General features: G+C 50.1%; 2 long non-coding RNA genes across 2 annotated transcripts in view; one reads left to right on the forward strand and one right to left on the reverse strand.

The window, feature by feature from the left end:
* Window positions 1-6,325, forward strand: part of LOC126501356 (uncharacterized) — a 48,589-nt gene extending 42,264 nt beyond the window's left edge. Inside the window, exon 5 of the long non-coding RNA XR_007591649.1 lies at window positions 5,960-6,325. This is a non-coding gene — a long non-coding RNA (uncharacterized lncRNA). The remainder of the gene's footprint in view (window positions 1-5,959) is intronic.
* Window positions 6,326-6,851: 526 nt separating this feature from the next.
* LOC126501370 (uncharacterized) lies at window positions 6,852-11,343 on the reverse strand. Its single transcript, XR_007591655.1, has 4 exons — window positions 11,131-11,343; window positions 8,181-8,251; window positions 7,173-7,283; window positions 6,852-7,086 (listed from the first exon to the last, which is right to left on the reverse strand). It is a non-coding gene; the product is annotated as an uncharacterized lncRNA (long non-coding RNA).
* Window positions 11,344-16,439: the final 5,096 nt, after the last annotated feature.

The following is a 16,439-nucleotide window of genomic DNA, read 5'->3' on the forward strand; positions in this document are numbered from 1 at the left end:
TAGAAGAAGCACATACACACCGGTAGCTCTTAACACTCTCCGGAGTCTGAGGCTTCCTGTCAGTAAAAATGGGAAGAAGGAAACGTCCTGTGTTTGGCTGTGTGACAGCAGCTACTAGTTCAGTGGGATCCCAGGCACTCACAGCCGGGAATGGGTGTTGCCCGAGGTTGGAAAGAGGCCACGCTGTGTGGCTCACCTAGCCAGGAGAGCACAGTGAACCTCTGAATGGTCTTTGGAAAGCGGCTATCGTGGGGCGGGGGGGGGGGGGATGTGCTGCCCTCCTCATCGCTTCCACCCAACGAAAAGCTGCCCCATGTTCTGACTGACCTTGCAATGTGGCTTGGCCACTGTGATGGCCCCGCGCCTGAGACTGGTCTTTCTTTGCTAACAAGGCAACTGAGGATGTCAAGGACATTTTTTTTTCTGGGCTTGATAATGAACTCGCCATGAGAGTGGCCTTTGGTGACTCTGGTATCACCGAATCTGTTGGGGTGGAATGAGGCCAAGCGAGCATGGCCCTACAGGGAGACCTGGAATCCAGCTTATGGTTTCCACATTCCATGCTGGGTCACCCAGGAAGCCATCCAAACTCTTCTCCCTCTGCTTGTCTGTGAGGCAGATCCCCCAAGTCTGGAGGCTCTCAGGGTAACTGAAGCCTGGGCTCACCTTCTCCAGTTACTGGGACTGAGGGTAAAATCCTCATGTCGTGGTAGGAAACCCTCCACCATGAGCTGAGGACCACTCCCTGCCATAGAGATCAGGGCCGGGCATGGGGACCCGGCCCTGACCTGAGCCTTGAGGACCTGATTTTATGGGGCAGCTGAGGGGGACAGGGACTGCTCTCTGTTTGCCCACCTGCCTGGGTTGCCGTGAGCCTGACTCAGGTCACAGCCAAAGCTCTTATCGCCACTCCCTGCTCAGAAAAATCCTTGTCATTTGGGGCTATCCTTTTTATCTTTTAGTTTTATGGCCACTTGGTGAAATGACTGTGGCCATGGCCTTGTGGAGTTAAATTGCACATCAACCGGCTTTGCTGTCTTACACATACGTGCGCCTTCTCATGCGCTCTCACAGACAGACAGACAGACTGACAGATGATAGTCAGGCGGACACATTAGTTCGTCAACTCTGGCTCTAGTAACTTCCTCCAAGGGCCTTGTTGTCACCCTCCATGGTAGAGGCCTCAGACCCAGCAGAGTTGTACCCTCCCTGCTCCTGGTACAGTGCCTGGTGGGTCCATCTGGCTCTGGCTAAGGGACAGCCGCGGGCTGCACTGGGCGGGGCGCAAGCTGGTGTACCCCAGCGGGCCCTATGTTCGCTTCAGTCAGTCTGGCTCCACTTCTCTGGTTTGTTTCCTGCGGCTCTTCACGAGAGTTTAAGTAAGAACATAATTTGATAATTGGCAATGGTTGGAAAGTACTGGTCGACCCGGCACAGGGTTAAGGCTCCCTGGGTACCTTAACCTGCCTTTGGCTCCCACAGTTTTACTAGAGAGGTGCGGGAGGCAGGTGAGGCTGTGTATGAGCAGGGCTGGAACATGGAGGTTTGTGAGTAAGGAGGGTGGGAGACAGTGCTGAGGAGAATGTGGTCCTCGAAAGAGAGAGAGAGAGAGAGAGAGAGAGAGAGAGTAAGGGATGCTATTTGCTCTCCTGGCTGTATTGCTTAGTTGCCCACCAAGCTCTCCATTTCCAGGTACTGTCCAAACACCAGATTACGCTGCTGCCTGTAGTTCCTAGGGCTGTCAGCAATCCAGTCCCACTGCTTGTTCCTGGTAGCGTCAGAAAACACAGTGACCTGAGGAACAGAGGGGAATGGTTGAGAACAGGGCAGCAAGGCAAGTGGTGGAGACTGAGGGGCTGTGTGTGATTAACTGTGCGGCCTGGTCCTATGCAGCACCCAAGAAGGAGGCGGCTGTGGACTTGGGCCAGTGATGGTCTGGGAATGACGGGAAAAACCCTATTCCTGGAGGAAATGAGTCCTGCAGGATGATCGGGATGTGAGCAGAGCTGGGCGGTGGTATAAATAGAGCTCCCAGAGTAGAATTGTTTTTTTTTGGGGGGGGTCTCCCTAAAGAGGCTGAATATCTCTGAAGGATGGGGTTGTAGATAGTGTCTGGAGAGCTTGGGAAGGGACTTGGACCCATGCTGGGTGCCATTAGATGCCCAGGTCAGAATCTGAGACTAAGACGCAAGGATGAAGTCTGGGTGGCAGAGACATCTGCGGACCTTCTAGGCACACGCCCAGTTGCCTCTTCCCCTGGGGTGGGCTTGCCTCAGACATCCTCTCTAGCTCCCCTCCCTCAGTGAGGCTCATATTGACAATCCATTTAATGTTCAACCTGCCTCCGGCGCTCTCCGCCCGTTCCTACTTCCCTCACGCCTCTTCTCTGTATGATCTTTAACCTACTATGTAACTTATTTATGTACCAAGCCTCTCGCCGATTGTCTGTCCCCCCATCTAGAATGTGGGTCCTCAAAAGTGTGTAGTGGAATAATGAGGAAATACGTGAGCCCTCAGTCTGGCTCTTGAGGACAGAGACATTCCTTTTCTTTCCTCCTGTAAGGAAGGAAAAAAAGTGTGGCTGTTGGGACCATGGATGGCCTGCTGAAACATGCAGAATCAGATCCGTGAGCTGGAGATGGCTCAGTCAGATTATGGAGTTCTGGGGCGAGGGGAAATGACTGTTTTGCCAACAGAAGTGATGAGGAAGGCAACCCTGTCGTGAAGAAGTCATGTGTGTCCCGACCTCTTTGTCTTGTTCCCAGTTTACTTGTGGGGTTAACACCCTCATTCTCCTCATGTTAGAGACCAGGAACCTGAGGCTCAGGGGAAGTTGCATGGCTTGCTCATCAGGGATGGGAGCTTTCAGGTGAGGTGGCTGCCCGTCCTGTTTTGACTCTAGAAATTTCGGGTTGTGCCCTTTGCCCTAGTCCAAACTTCTTTCCCAGTCCAGTCAGAGAGTCAAGTATATTCATATTCAGGAATATGACATAGTCTCCCTGGGTGCAATCAAGGTGTTTTCTGTTGTTTAATGGCCTGGAGGGGGCACTGGGGGAGTGAGTGAGAAGACACACACACGCACAGACACCCACACACACCCACACACACCCACACCCACACATACACACACGGGGGGGGGAGAAAGAGAGAGAAAGATAGATAGGTAGATAGATAGATAGATAGATAGATAGATAGATAGATAGATAGATAGATAGATAGATAGATAGAAGAATGTCTGAGGCTGGTGCACACCTCCTGTTGCAGTAACACAGGGCAGGTGTTCACACCTGGCCTCAGCCTGGTGGTAGCTCAGAAAAACTCAATTGCTCCCAGCATTTTGCCACTGCCTTCCTCAAAATCCCCGGAGGCTCTGTACCATTTCTGTCCAGCAGGATCCTCTGAGACGGCAGAGTTGCTCTGTCTACACAAGAGCCCCTCTGTAGCCACTGGGACTGTGATCTTGAAACTGCAGTTTCCATAAAAAAAGGTAAATGGGTCCCTGCAGTGCTGGTGACCTCCGCCTTATCAGATCCCATAGATCTACCTTGAAAAACAAGAGCATTCTTCTGTCCTCCCTGGCAGGGGAGGAATGCGCTGAGTCTTTATTGCTGTCTCCAGCATGCCTCACCTTTGATTTCAGAGGGATTCTAGAACTCAACTAGCAATCAGGAGTTGGCTCATAAGCCCAGCCCCAGGCAAGGAACGTTTGTGATGTTCAGTCCTGTCATAGGTGAGGGAATGGGTGGCTAATGGTCCCTAAGGACAGGTGGGCTTTGGGCTTCATCTCCCTCCAGGTTCCTCGTAGTCCCTAGAGTTCACCTGTGTGACTCTCCCATCGTCTCAGTTGGCTCCCAGGCCCTGCAGCCATCAGCTGCTGTAAAACAGATTGGGTTGGTAAAAATATGTGTGTTTGTTCTCACGGAACCTGAGAGAATCACACCTCTACTTTGATAAAAAAAAAAATCTGTTTGTGCCGTTCCAATAATCACTTCCTAACTGGTGGGATAGCGGGCCATATGTCTGCGAAGTGGCTAGCTGCAGAGGTGCACCACCTCCATCACACCTCAGAAAAGACACTTCTTAGTGGGCCAGCTCTGTCCTAAATAATAGGGAGCCCAGGTTTTGTTCTGAAAAACACCCAGGAGGTGAGTCATGGCTGGAGCCATGGTGGCAGGCTGGAGGGCTGACCTGGCAGGCTTTGTAGGTCTGGTGTCTTTAGGAAGCAAGCAGCCTGCAAGATTAGGTTTAGGAGTTACTTCTGCATCGCAACCTGAAGGCTTGAAGCAGGCTTCCCCTAGAATGGGGAAGGTTCCGTTTGCAGAAAGCATTACCTTGTTTGGGGCCTTTATTTCATGCCTCCCTGGAAACTGGCATTTGAACTCTGCAAGCTGCTGCGTTTGAGCCCCTTGATGGGCAACATTTTGTGATATTCTACCAGGCTCACAAGGTGAGGAGAGCCACTCTCTCATCTCTGTGGAAGGCCCCCTGTTTCCAGTGGGCTGTTGGCTTATTCTGGGTATGGCTAGAGAGTTTGGCTTTGGCGCTAACTGTTGTCCCAAGGAAGCCAGTGGACACACGGAAAAATGGCAGTCCCTTGGGAGAGCCCAAGGACAGTCCCCTCTCTGTAACCTTTCCCTGGAGTCAGCGTACATGGTTTGAGGACAGATCTTCCTTCCCATGGCTGTTTCCAGAGCACGTCTCTCTGACCAACTCTGCAGCCTGATGTGACCCAACCGTGGCCTGGCAGATCTGTTCCTTTTCTTCCTTGCCGTGGAAGATCTGAGAACATCAACCAAAAGAGTGAAGAGTTTATTTGGACATTGTGTCTGGAGCCCATGCGCTCGTCCAGAGCCTCTCCAGCTGTGTCCCCAGCTGTGCTCTTTCTTCACCTTTTCCTTTTAGATAGAGTCTTACTACATTGCCCTGGCTGACCTGGCACTGAACTTGGCATCCCTCTGCCTCAGCTTCCTGACTAGTTTGAATGACAGGCCTGTATACAGGGCCCAGCTTGAGTGTTGATGCCTCTCAGTATTTTCCAGAAAGCATTAGGATCCCCAGTGACTGGCCAACGCAGCAGGATGCAGGCTCAACCAGAAGCACAGGGAATGAGCAGAGTCCCATCTACCCCAGCATTTCCTCCCAAGCCCACAGCTCTCGCACTCCAGGAAGGTGTCTGGAGTTTTTCTTTTTGAGAAGCACAAAGGCATTTTCTGTTCTGGGTAATTCTAGATCCAGATACTGTTAATGATCAAAGCCAAAATAAACCAACTAGGGGGAGAGGAGCTTCAGCAAGGACTCAAAACCCCTCCTGTGGCCTGTGAATAAAGGAAGCTGGTCTGGCCAGCATGGCTTTGGCTAGCGAAAAGCCCGCGTGAGACTTGGGGATCCCTAGGGTTGCAATGGCCAGCCGGCTCTAAAACAAAAACAAAACAAGCCCCAGGGTAGTTGCTACTCCCTAGCTTTATGAGCAGTGGTGAGGGAGGGTGGAAACTGCCCTGGGCTCTATCCAGGAGAGCCAAGCTCACCTGCTTCTGCATGGTGCCCACTGGGAAAGGCTTCCTCCATCAGGGCAATGAGAACCAGGCATTGGGGTCTCAGCAGGACCCAAGCCCCCCCTCCCACCGCCCCAGCCCTGTGCTCCAGGGAGGACGGTCATATTCACTGCTTCAAGCCTATCACCGTGTATTTGTTCAGGTATCTGACTGCTCAGATTCTTAGTCTATGTTCTTCCCTAGAAAACAGTAAAAGTGGCACCAGAGGGGCAGCTAGGGACTGTAAGGTCTCGGCAGTTCCCGGGGTGCTCAGCGTCAGGACCCTCCTGTGTTATTTGCCTTGCAGGAACATGGGAGCATCCATTGATTTGGGTTGTACTGGCAATGCCAGGCTGCTGGAGGTGGTTTTCCCCGCTGTGAATGTTAGGTTTAACTATTTCTGAGAGCTGCGTGATTATTTTTTCCAGGTTCTTAAGAAACTTAAAACTTTGTGGTCGACATATCATCATGATACACTTGGAGGATGCGGTGTGGCCGTTCAGCGAACATGCTCTCCATAATGACCGAAGCGGGAAAATGATCTATCATTTCCTTGTACTGGGAATCCTCCCACTTTCTATTCTGCTTCTTTAGGTAATATGTATTGAGTCGTTGTAAACCCAGTTGCTGGCTGTTCTGGAGAACTCTGGGATTCAGTCCTGCTTCCTAACTGCATTTGGTCCTTTCTGATCAGCACCCATCTCTGAAAGTACCGGAACAGGCATTCTCTCCTGTCATGCGCTTCCTTACGTTATGAGATCCGCACCAAATTTCTCTTATTCATACAGCGGAGATGGGGGGAGGGGGGGCTCCGTGGATTCCCTATTCAATGCCATTCAGGGTGTAAGAGAATAATAAAAACTTCTAGGACCAATACAGACTGCCAGTGTTTTGTTTTCCTCAGCAGGGTCTCTCTTCATCCCTGGCTGTCCTGGTCTCATGACCTAGAACTCAAAGAGATCCACCTGCCTCCGCCTCGTGAGTGCTGGGATTAAAGGTGTGTGCCGTCACGCGGCTAAGTGTTTTGTTTTTCAGTTGTCAGCTGGAGGCCTGTGTTCCTCCCACTGGACGTCATGTGGTGTGCTGACACCTTTCACAGCCCCCCACAGAAGCCCCCTGGGTGAGTTTATCTGAGTGCGCGGGTTTACCATCTCTGTGCCAGCAGATCTGGTTGGAGCGGCTGCTTGTCTTTACCAAGGTGTCCGAGCCTCCACTTTATAAAGCTGTATAATCTCCTTAAACATACACTCAAGGTTGAGATGGATGATAGCCCAAGGAAGACAAATCCCCTGACGTGTTTATTGTGAGTGTTTGCAAGAATCAGTGACTGCTGGTCATGGGACCCAGAACACCTTCTGAGGATACCCAATGGCTGGAATTCCTCAAGGCACAGAGTCCTGATCTGTGTGGAGTGAAGGCAGGGACCGCCATTGAGGCGAACTCACACTTTTCCTCTGGAATTCCCTTAACCTCAGGTCAGCACCTGCCATCTTTATGGCTTCTGCGTGGCCCAGGATCAGGGAGGGGGCAGCTCCTCCTGCAGCAGGCTTTCTCTCTGCAATTGCATACCAAAGTTGTCCTCTCTGTAGGGAATTCAGGGTGGTTTTGCCTCTAGGAGAGGCCCTCAAGGGGATGCTTTACCTTGATCTTTCCTGCAGAGATGTCCATCTGCCTAGGTCAAAGGGCAGCTGAACAGAAACAACAAAGGCTCATGCAGCCTTGTGAGAGTTTCAGCTTCTTGCTTGGCACCAGCTGGGGGCAGAGACAACAAAATTAGCCAGACAGTAACCTCATCAGTAGGCCGGGGCTGGGGTGGCGGGTGTCTGCCAATTCTGAAATGTTGGCACCCTCCAAAGAGCTGGTGGTGGCATTTAGTGCATGGTGGGGGACTAGGAATGTCCCTTAGAGTCTTCGTGAGGTTTCTCTAGCTTGCACCTTGTAAAGAAGCTGAGGGAAGCTGCTGAGGACAGCACAGAAGATCGGCTTTGGGTTCTGATGTCGTAGTTCTGAAGTCAAGAAACACTAAGCAACTGAAATGTGTCTCTTCATTCCTATGTCCAAGTCTGGACCCTAATTAACATGTCGTGGTGTTCAGAAATGGGGTTGTGGATGGCAATGAGCTTAAATGAGGTCACAGGGAGGGAGGGAACACGCACACACACGCACACACACACGCACACACACGGAGTAGTGGGGAGCGAGAGCATGTGTGAAAGAAAGTTCTTGGGCTATGAGGAAGGTCCTGAGGTCAGGGATGGCTGTCCCCGTGAGACCCAGCCCTAGCCTTGCTACACTTGCCCTGAGTGAGCTCAAGAACAGATCTCTAAGAGTGAGGATGTGTCTGTCGTCTTTGTCCTGGGTATTGTTTGCAGTGATTGAATCAACTTCTTTCAGCCCATAGTGGACAAGGGAGGGGCTTGAGAGCCGCTTTGGAAGCCCACAGAGCTGGGAGCTTCTCTTTGGCCTCCAACTTACTGGGCAGGCTGGACACATGTTGATCCCGCCTCAGCCTCAGTTTCTTCATCTGGAAGTGGGGGTGATAATCCTGACCTTGTAGGGGTTCTCTGAGACTGATGTGCTACAGTGTTTGTGTGAAATCTAAAAGGCCCCAGAGGACCAGGGATGCAGCTCACTTGGCAGAGCACTTACCTAGCTTGAAGTTCGATCCTCCCCAGCATGGCCTAAACAGGTCATGTGGTACACAGCTGTAACCCTGCCACCTAGGAGGAGAAGGCGGGGAAGATCAGAAGTTCCGAGTCATCCTCGGCTATAAGATGAGTTTGAGACCAGCCTGGGCTACCTGAGATCCTATCTTCAAAACATACAGAATAAAACAGAATAAAATAGCCATCGAGCCTGGAGGTTATCTCTGGGAGCTCTGAGGATAGGAGTGGGGTGAGGATTTGGGAGACATGCCGGCAGGAAGACGCTGTGGCCCTGTCCCACACACGCTGCCTGTACCAGGAACTTCTCAGTGTTTTCTATCCCTGGGACTTCTCTAGCTTTCCACTGGAGATTGGCCCTGTGGGTCCATCCTGGGCTAGGAAGTCTCTCTGTGTATGACCAGATGAGGTACTCCTTGCAGGCTGTCTGTTACCTGCGCCACTCGCAAACGCATGCCTCCAGACGTTAGCCCCACTTGGGAACGTGTCCACCCACTGTTTTTGCCATCTCTGCCTGCCTGCAGACACTGAGGTCGCAGGGTCTCTGAAGCTGTCCCTGAGAGCCTGGCCCATGGGGGCTCACTTGCATGTTTTCTCCTGTAACTCTGCCAGGATACCTGGGCACAGGATCCCATCTCTACGGTCCCCAAAGACAGAACTCTGCATCAGGCTTGTGGGAAGATGCCTTTGGAACAATGCGGTTGGTTTCAGGCAGTACTAACTGGCTTCGGGTTTCTTCAGGTCAAGGTCCTAGTGGAGGAGCAGTCAAACAGTGGCTGAGGTGGGGCACAAGGATTGTTGGGGACTGCAGACCCTCAGAGCCTGAATTTCCTGTGACCCCTTGCCTGCCGGAGTAAACAACTGTTTTCCTGTGCTTGCAGCTGCTCTGAGCACAAGACCCTCGTGAGTTCCTGATGGCAGGAGAGTGGTTTCTGGTGGGTTTGCAGCTGAAAAATCCAGAGAGCTAGGGCATGGCCATTAGTCAAGGACAGCCCCATATAAGCTGCCCTGGAACACAATAAAAGGGGCATTCTTGTTTCAAGGATGACCCGTCTCTCTCTTTCTCTCTCTCTCTGTATGTGTGTGTGTGTGTCCAGCCCCTTGCCTGATTCACGAACCGTCCTGTGGTGCAGGTTCCACAAAGGATCACAGAGCTGTGGTCCTTTCCTGTTACACAAGGCGGAGGGACTTGCCTGCTATTACTGCCCATGGTGTCTGGGGTAGGTCTATAACTTCTCCACTTGTCTGTGACTTCGCAAACACCTCGGATGTAGGTGCAATGGTTGGTAGCTATGAGTTGGTTGGTCCTCTCTGAGAAAATGTGCGGGCAGACCAAACAAGGAGGAACCCTGTCTTTAGTATCTTTGAGGATGGAGAAACCCAGAGACAAATTCCACTCTCTTTTGTCCTAACGAAGGGAAAAATCTCTGCACAGACACGTAGGGGTTTCTCTGAAAATAAGATGAGAGACATTCTCTCTGTTTCTTGGGCAGTTTCAGGAACCAGCATTCGGTATTTGGTGGATGGCCTCAATGCCACATCCGAGTGCAGACTCAGGATAGTTTGGTATCTTTCTGTCTCTATGCCTTGGGTTCCTCCTCTTATAGGTAATGGAACCGAAGGTTGGATCTGGTAATAGCATCCTGTGTCTGCGCTGCCTGACCATCCTGTGGATAAGCTTTGGACTGGTTTTCCTGGTGTTTTAGGACAGAGAGCTCAGACCTGTGGCTGAAATCAGAGACACAGACACAGTGTCCCTGCTGCCCCTGACCTGAGAGCTGCCTGTTCCAGTGGTGGTGTCCCAGGGCTAAGGGTCCCTCTACTAATACATTCCTTGGGATTGGACTTCTCTCCTTCTTCCTCCTCTTTATTTTCCTATTCTTCCCCTTATTCTTCCTCCTCCTCCTCCTCCTACTCCTCCTCCTCCTACTCCTACACATAATGACAATTTCTCTTTCTAGCCTCCTCCAACTTCTCCTCATCTTTTTCCTTTTCTTCTTTTCCTCCTTTTAAGATAATATTCTTAATAATATTCATTATATTAGTAAACATTATTTATATAAAATTACAATACATTAGTATATATTATCCATTATTAAAATATATTTATAATATTGCATAAACAATATATTTCTTTATAATATAATGATTTAAAAATAAATTCTGGATACCAAGCTCTTATCAGATAAATTATTTGAACCCCCCCCCATTTCCAAGGCTGCCTTCAGTTTCTTTAATTTGGGTGAAGTTCAGTTTGCTTGCTGGCCCCACCCTCACTGTCCATTGTGCATCTGATGTCGTGTTTTCGGACTGTTACCTAACCCAGGCTCTTGGACACCTATAGGCTTAGTGTGCAGTCTAGGGTCTGAAGGTTTACAAGTGTTTCCTTTTAAGAGGTTTTTAGTTTTAGCATTTAACCCTTGGGTGTCTTTATCTTTAAATTATCAGGCTTACCTCTAGGAACACTTTTATTTTGTGTGTTCAAAGAATTTTTTTATTATATAATAAGAAAAATTAAGGAAAATGAAACTTTAAAATGAATTTAGCAAATCGCTTTCATCATTCAGTGTTTCAGACCACTCCTCTAAGCCACTGGAGAACATGTCACAGTTTTGGGTCATATGTCATAATCTGCCACATGGCTTTTAATTTGGCAGCACATTTGCTGGGTGACTGTCTGCTGTTTGACACATCCCTCGTTATTGGGCACCTCTGCTGTTCCCGTGAAAAACGGAAAGAGCAAAGCACAAGCATGTGGCACTTCCTTAGAACAAATTCTCAGCACCCAGACCCTACTTCCAGCATCCCACTCAGCCAACAGCCCCCGGAAATCATCACTGAAACAGTCCAAGCACACAGTGTTTCCCTGAGAATCTTTAAGATGAAAGAGAACGGCTATTTAGAGAGTCAGGTCAGTGAACGAGTTTAGGAACAACCTTCATCTGGGAAGAACGTCTTCTCTGTCTTGCCTAGTGTTCAGTTATTTCTTAGGGATCAGCATGTCACGTGACACAGCTTCCTTATGCTGTTCAGACGCTGAAGACTGACGCTGCGTTCTCGACCACCACCTCGGTAAAAATGGCACCTGCGCACACCGGCATTCTTGCTCCTCTGAATAGTTTCCTTAGGGCAGGGTCCGGGCGTGGAGCTTTCTGGGTCCGGCAGATAGATCGTCCTGTAAAGTGTCTGTCTAAGCCGCTGCATTCCCATAGGTTGGGCAAGAAGGTCCAGAGTCCAAGCCCTGCCTCCTCTGTCACTGACACTTGAACTGTTTCAGTGGTGACTTCAGGGGGTTGGTGACTGAGTGAAGGAGGGAAGGGTGAAGTTAACCCCGACTTTATTACCATTTTTAATGGAAAAGGCCACACCAGCGTGGGACTCTGCTCTTCACCACATCTGTGGCTTTCGTATTCGGTGGCAGTTTGCCGCTGTGTGTGTGGGTTAGAAGTGTCCATGTCCACCGACCTCTCCCCACAGCTCCTGGAGGATAGGAATTCTGGCTTCTCATGTCAGTTTGGGAGCACCTGGGACCGATGCTAGACCCGCAGGACCTAGCCCTCGTCCTCAGCATATGACATGGCTTGCTGTATATCGTGTGTTTCATGTCTGTTTGTAGCCACTGTGTTTGCATATTGTGTATTACATACTTACCACACATTCATTCACATCAGGGCCCTGTTGTGGTACCTCCTGCCTGTTTTCTCCAATTATGAGTGTCCTCCCATACAATGACCTCTACTTGGGCATCTGCAGTCAAATGTCTTTCTCTGCAGCCTTTCTCCAACACACAATTTGCATACATGCTTAGTTTTGCACATGCAGGCTTGTATACATTGCGTACAGATTTACATACAAGGAACCATGCAGGGAGAGCGTGCTCATGAAGACACACTATGCAGTATGCACACGTGTGTACTCTTACATCACACAACACACAGCACACACATACACCCCACACATACCACATATCACATACTATAGGCTACATTACACATATCAACGATAAACCGGATTTGCATATTATATCTCTAAGACATACACAAACATGTCCACACATATGAACATGATTCACACTTGTGTCCTGGTCACAAACTGGCCCAGAAAGGTGGGATCCTACAATAGGCTCCCAAGTTAGCCTCGGTCACCCAGGTGTCCAGACAGACCTTGATTCTCTGCCATGGTCCCCTATTAATAGATGCTGGTTGTGTCTATGGATAGTCTGAACAAGTTCTCTGTAGATTGATAACTATGTCCTTTGGGTAAGACAGAAAAAAAGAAAGACAAGAGTGTGGGTCACATCTGGGTAGGGCTGGTGGTGGCATAGGACTAGGCCAGGCCAAGCAGGTGCAGTAGGACCTGGAGTCTCCTGTACCATCAGTGTCCCCACACCCTCTGTTTTGTCTGCAAGGCCAAACATTAAGTTTCTATACATTTCCTGGGTATATCAACATCTGTACATACAGTCATATGTGACTCAATGAAGTTGCGTGTGGGAAAAGAAAAGGAAGGGCAGGGAGAAAAGGAGATGCCTTTTGCCGTCGTAATCTACACAGATCATGTGAGCTTGCTTCCTGTAGATAGATCAGCTGATGCGAGACTACGGTGCGTGCACCTGTGCAGGGGTGGCATGCTAGGTGAGCATTTGCAGGGTTAGCCGTGTACAGCACGATTCTGAATTACAGGAAAGATTTTCAGAACAGTTAGTGAGAAGTTACTGACTATTCTGAAACACGCAGAGGTTCACTGGGCGAACATCTAACTTTCCACATAGCTTATCCCTCATGGCTGGCTTGATAAAATTGGCCATGGGTATACCCTTAGGGAATCAGTCTTTTCTCTTCCTCCCTGGAGGAGCCCAGGCAGTAGCATCTCAGAGGTAACAAGTCAAGCCAGTGGGAGGTTTGGTCAAGGGGAGAGTCACAGATGTGTGGCCACGTAACTGGGATGTGGGTTTGAGAGGATCTGATATTTGTGCAAAGTCCTGGGTGGGAATTTACACTGGCTTGGGAGCTTACAGTGTGCTGGGGTTCTGTCTCACAATGGGGGAGCAGAGAGGGCAGGAGGGGTACAGCCCTCTCTCTGTGTACTGTACACCCAAGGGATCTCCAAAGGCTGGCAGACCAGGAACTGCAAGGGGCAAGGATTGGGCCCTGTGTTCTTGGGAGGGCTATAGGCAAGCCTGTAGGTCATTTTCTTACTTAATGATTGATGGTGGAGGGCCCAGCCCGTTGTTGTTGGTGCCATCCCTGGACTGGTGGTCCTGGGTTCTATAAGAAAGCAGGCTGAGAAAGCCCTAGGTAAGCTAATAAGCAGCACCCCTCCATGGTCTCTGCATCAGCTCCTGCCTCCAGGTTCCTGCCTGTTTGAGTTCCTGCCCTCACTTTTTGATGATGAACCGTTAGATGGAACTGCACATAAAATAAACCCTTTCTTCCCCCCCCCCCATGTTGCTTTGGTCATGGCATGTCAACTCAGCCATAGTCAGCCTAACTAAGGCAGAAGCTGAGGTGTCTCTTTGAGGAAGGACCCTCAGCCTGCTTGGGACTCTTCCCAGCCAGCTCCAGCCCTGTTCAGCTACCACAGAATAACAGCAACTTCTCTGTTGCTGTGATGGAATTCCAGGACCAAGGCAGCTTACAGAAGAAAGAGTTCGTCTGGATCTGTGAATCTAAAGGTAGAGCTAATGACTGTAAGGGGATGGGGTGACAAGCAGCAGACACAGGAGCAGGGCCAGGGAGAGAAAACTTTAAGTGGGGTGAGAGGCTATGGATCCTCAAAGGCCACTCCCAGTGAGGTGCTTTCCCCAGCGAGGCGCCACCATCTCTCCAAACACCACCAACGGTGGTCAGGTATTCAACTATGTGAGCCTATGAGGGACATAGCTCAAATGCTCACTCACCCTTGAGGCCGACGTTAGTGCTGCTCAAGGAACTATTCGGGTGCAGAGATGACTCTGCTTTTAACACGTCCCCGCACCATCTTTTATCGAAAGGGGAAAGAATGTCTATTTTCTGCTTTGAATTCACACCTGGAAATTCTGGGCAGCGCTACAGTAGCCTAAGGAAAATCTTCCCCGTGAGGAGATGGAGCAGCAGCTATGAGCAGGCGGATGTGTGGAGCCCAGGCATGGAAGGCGAAAGGGCTCATTTGTTAGTGTTTGCAATAACAGGGCCTCAGCTTGGATCTCCAGAACACTGAGAAAAGCGGGAGCTTTGGCATGTATCTGATCCTAGCGCTGGGGCGGTAGAAAATATCACCCTTTGTCCTCTGTTCACACATTCGCGTATGTGCATATATGTGAACAAGCCTACATAAACCATATAATAATGCCTTATACATAACACCCGCACCCCCCCCCCCCACATACACTGATTTATTTACTAGATCGGCTTACAGACTGAAGTCTGGTTAGTCCAGCGATGGCTGTCTCATGACTAGAAGGCTAGTCAGTCCTCCAGACCGGATGCCCCAACAGTCCTAATCTGGTGCTGGCATCCTGGCGGATTTCTGGAGAGCTCCTGCTCTGCAGCCTGTGTTGGAATCCCTGAGAAGTTGATTCTCACACGGGCAAAGGAATGCTACAGCAACAGGAGCCACAGAGTTGAGTGAGGGCAAGCAGGCCAAAGCAAAAGCATCTACCCATCTCCTTTTGTGTGGGCTGACACCAGAAAGTGTAGCCCAGATTTAGGATAGCTCTTTCTGCCTCAGATCATCTGATCGAGAAACTCAAAGACCTGCCAAGGAGCTTGAGTTTTAGATGGTGCCAGATGTAGTCAAGTTGACACCCAAGGTCAGTCGTCATACTGGGTTCATGAGAAGGTGCTTAACATCTTGGCTTCACTAGCGTTACACAGAACGGGGTGCCATGTTTCTACCATCCCTGGGGCGTCTGCTGTGATGGTGGAGGCAGGAAGAAGTAGTGTTCTAAGCACTGAGACAGGCACTCTGCTCCAGTCTGGATCCTGTGTTACTTGCAACACAAGAGCACGCTTGTTGAGACTGCCAAGCCTTCTAGGAATTCGCCCTTCGGATGTGCTATGAAGGCGCAGACATCACTAAGGCAATGATGTGCCCCCATCCAGCAAGGTTTGTCATAGCCTTGGCCTCGAAGGGTGGCAGAGGGATCCCAACATCTGCACAGGGAATCTTACGCTGCCCTTTACACGGATGAGAAAGGGTTGGTTTGGAAATGCCAAGGTATGTCACCAAGTTAAAACCGAAAGGCCAAGACTCATCGTGATGACTCCCAGTGGGGTTTGCAGGGAGACATTTGTCTTTATCTGTGTAGACAGGAGATTTTCGGACAGACAGCAGAGAGCTGTGGACAGAGGTCTAATTTCGGAGGGCGTAGGGAGGGGCGAAGGCACAGGTAAAGGGTCTGAAATCATACAAACGCTTGTGACTAAACTCGGTCTCAAAGGGCATTTGAAACTTCGGGGCTAAAAGGCAAGCTCGTCCTGCGCATCCAGCCTCCCCCAGCACCAGTGAAAACCCAGCCCCTTATTGGCCGTTGGGCTAAACAGGTGGACAGCTCAGTTGGGTCCATTTTGTTCATCACTTACATTGTATTCCAACCTTCAGCGAATGGAAGTCAAAACGGTTCCACAAACTGTTAGCCACCATGAAAACAGAGCAGAAAGTGTTTATTCAGAGAGGACGTCTAATTAACCAAAAATATTTGTGAGAATTAGCCTCCATCTGCAAGAAAGGACACTCTCAAACAGCAAGACTCATTTTAAGCGAACAGCCATGGTTATTTTATTAAGATAAAGTCCCGTGCTCGCCATCTTACGAAGCACACATGGCAACCCCCTCCGGAACCTTCCAGAAAGGTGGTGTGAAGACAGCTCGAGACTTAGGATAGATTGTTATAATTGTCACAAGACAGGGTGGGGAAGGAGGGAGGGGAGGAGGGGATGCAAATGTCAAACGGTATCACAGGGCCTCCTAGAGGACACCTGCTCTTCCTCAATGCTCACTTACAAGACTTTAAACCTTTGATTCCCTGTGGCTGGGACTTCTGGGCAAGATCTGGATATTCCATTTATGGAGTCTGCTCTAAGCACCCAGCACCTTCCTGTTGCTGGCTCCTGGGTTGTCATCTGAGGCCCAGGCATACGGTGGCATCAGTGGGAGGGAGCATAGCAGTCAAGATGTCTCTTCTGTTCACTTGATCACTGGCTTCTTTCTGGGTCGTGGGTCCTGATGACCTAGGAGGCCACGACAGGGCTGTATTTTCAAGTCA

Source organism: Alexandromys fortis, unplaced genomic scaffold (genome assembly GCF_014885135.2).
Source record: "Alexandromys fortis isolate MF-2015 unplaced genomic scaffold, M_Fortis_MF-2015_v1.1 scaffold_30, whole genome shotgun sequence".
Classification (NCBI taxonomy): domain Eukaryota; kingdom Metazoa; phylum Chordata; class Mammalia; order Rodentia; family Cricetidae; genus Alexandromys; species Alexandromys fortis.